We start from the raw sequence: 3,320 nt of genomic DNA, 5'->3' as shown, positions 1-3,320 counted from the left end.
GAAGCACCAGTAACAACTACATAATAGTTCTAGCAAGGGTGCAAAGTTTGGCCCTGTCAGCCCAAGTCCACTCTAAGTTCAAATAAGGCCTAGGTTGAGATACCTTGGCCCTGAGAACAGTTCAGGACTGAGAATTTCTGGACCTGAGTGAATCAGCTCAGGGCATGGTTGAGGCATTAGGCTGAGTTCGGCTCCCGTAATCTTCTTCTTCTCCCTGACCTGGCCCAGCCCAGCCATGTATCTCATTTCCCCCTCTCCATGGTCAGGACCCAGGACCAATTAAAGTTTGTCTGAAAAAACTACCCCTAAGGGCACTCAAGTCGACATTACAAATGCCCAATTCTTCATAAACAATTGGTCCCTTGAAGAACTCATAGGCCCCCCCACTTTGAAGTGTCATCCGACCATGGATATCAAAAGCAATTGCTTCCAAAATTTTCTCATCTGAACGGGATTTTCCAGTCCACTTCTGCATATTCTTAGAAAGTTCTAAGAATGAAAAAGGAAATGTATTAATTTCTGTCTCAAAATTAAATTAAATGAGTAACACATACGGATGGAATTTTTCAAAATATTGGTGTGGGACTTTAGTCCCACATCGGCTGTGAAGAAGAAGTTTGTTTGGGATATATGTGTTAGTGCTCTACTATTACAATTTATGAATCTTTAAATCGGCCTGAACTGAATCGAAATGGCCTGAATCAAACCGCACTGATGTCTTATTGGATAGGTTTCAGATTGTGGTATTACGATCCCAAAAATGAACCGAACTATATTGGAAACCAAAATAATCCGACACTAAAACCGATTCAAAACTGGGACCGAAACCCATTAAAAAATCAGTTCTTTTCCTCCATAAATATGTGTTAAACCGAACCCAAACTGGGCCAAAACTGAAGCCAACCCAATAACAAACCGATACAATCCAAATCAAAACCAAAACGAAACTTTTCTTATTGATTTGGTTTTGGATTCACCATTCTCACACTGAAACCAAACCGACCGCTTGATACCTTTAAAATTCTAAACCCATTTTTCATCTATTAAACGTAATAGAAGAATCAAAGAATGTATGATTGTATCTTGGTATTGCTCATAACAGCACCTAGTTAGTCTAGTGAAGTCAAGTCGTCCACCCAGGAAGGATAGAACTTTCCTTCCCCGTTCGCAAAGGCTAAAGAGTCTAATGAATTAGAGTTGTCCACCCAGGAAGGATAGAGCCAATTGTTTTCCTTCCCATACCGCGTGCTCAAAGGTTAAATAGTCTAGTGGTCAGGTCGTCCAACCCTCCACTGAACATACGACAGCATTCCATATCTGTAATTTTTGGCTTCTAGAAATATCTTTGTGTTGATTTTAAATGGTAGTGGAGCGGGACAACTGTCAAATGGAAAATTATCTCCTGCAATTTCCTATCCTATATAATTCCTTAGTACCTCTAATAAGAGGGGGTAGATCCCACCTGAGCAGAGTGTTCGGGCAGGGTTGAATGTTCATTGCGCGCCTCCTCCCTTGTTAGAGGTATTAGGGGAACTGTACCAGACAGGAAAATTGCAGGGGATATACACTGCGGATATGTGCAATGTAACCGAGCTTGAGAAGAGAAAAAGAGATCCTCTCCAGAGCATCCGATGGTTGAAGGTACTCGGGGTGTGACGACCGAATATAAATACTGTGGTCTTGGCCTCTTGGGTCCCTATAGTTTGTGTTAAGTATTTTTCTCTTCCATCCACAAAAAAACGTAACAAAGATTGGCAGAAGGTTATGTAAAACTCAGGTCAAGGTTATGATCGTTAAGTATTTGAAGAGAATTCTTGATTATTCATCATCAATGCGAATGGTGCACGGTATGCCCAATTTTTTCTCAGTAAATTGTTATATCTTCTTCTGGGTTCATTTTATGGTTCATGATTGGGGTTTCATCCCAAAAATTGATGTCTAACACTCTCAGATGTTGTATGTGCATTGAAAGGGCTGGCAAGCTAAAGAGAACCCGGGTCATGAGAGTTCCACTTGTTTTCCTTATCCCAATGTGTGGCTCAAAAGCCAAAGCCAAGGCATGCAAACTTGGCAAAAAAATATTACCTTGGCTTAAGAGAATCTAGTTATTGAGGTGTACTCCATCAGTCTCCCTAACCCCCTTTTGTATAAAATCTGAAATGATCGATATTTGGCATCATTGCAGGAGTCTAACCCAATCACTAGAACATGTGGGTTAAGAGATTCTCTCTTTATCATGAGGTGAAGGAAAATTCGATCCAAAAAAAGAATAGATATGCAAATTAAGCTTTAAGAATAGTATTTTAATCATTAATTATAGATTCTGAATTGCCGAACCCATCTAGCTGGTATAAGGCTGAGTTAAATTAAGAATTCTGAATCCAAATTTGTAATTTTTAGAAACTCTAGAAACACACATATTAACTAAACAAAAACAGAATTTCATGAGAAAGAAAATCTTATGTGGGTTCCATTCCGTGGATGGTTTTAATCCTCATGAAATATCCAACATATATAGTAGGTCATTTGACAATTTTATACAAGGTTTTCCAAGGTTTAAAGGTGAACAACGCCCCAAGAGTGCCCCGGATAAAATAATGTTGTAGAACATCTAGTCCGTCAACTAGTTTTTTCAATTCTTAGTTAAAAATTTTTCACTTTCAAAGCAACAAAATCATAAGAAATAAGAACTGTCATAACACATTCTAAAAGTATTTTATATGTTGGAATATAATTGATAGATCTATCTTATTTTATTTGCAGGGTTGAAGAAGAGAGTTGCTTTTCGCTTAAAGATGTTGAGATCTTGGCCTTAAGAGGGAGACTGGATTATATAATACGGAAAGGAATTAGAAGAAATTTTTTTTTTTTCACCCATGTATATTTTTTTTTGGGTAAAATGGAAGCTTTTATATTATATTATTATATTAATATAGAAAGGTTACAGGAATTACAGGATCTGGCTCCTGTTCAGTCGTGGCGGGAGCTGACGGTGAAGCACCCCCTAAGATGCTAACACCTGACATTAGTAGCATCCAACGGTCATAAATTGTATTACTCATTTTAATTCATCTTGTTCCCATCTTCCTCCCTCACCCTCTCGTTTGACGAGAGAAATTTTGCCAGTGCCAGATGGTTTGCTTTCTACTTGACTTTCCTGGTAGTCGAACCTTTGCCCACCCCAGAAGCATGTTGGAGGAGTTCCTTGTAAAGATAGTCCATCTTTCTCTTGCCCAAGCAAAAAGGGCTTCTGTAAGTGTCATTTGAGATTTTCACTTTGGGATTACCACTCTTTAGCTTTTCATAAGATTTATCTCCAT

Source organism: Telopea speciosissima, chromosome 3 (assembly GCF_018873765.1).
Source record: "Telopea speciosissima isolate NSW1024214 ecotype Mountain lineage chromosome 3, Tspe_v1, whole genome shotgun sequence".
NCBI lineage: Eukaryota > Viridiplantae > Streptophyta > Magnoliopsida > Proteales > Proteaceae > Telopea > Telopea speciosissima.
This window is presented reverse-complemented; position numbering follows the sequence as displayed.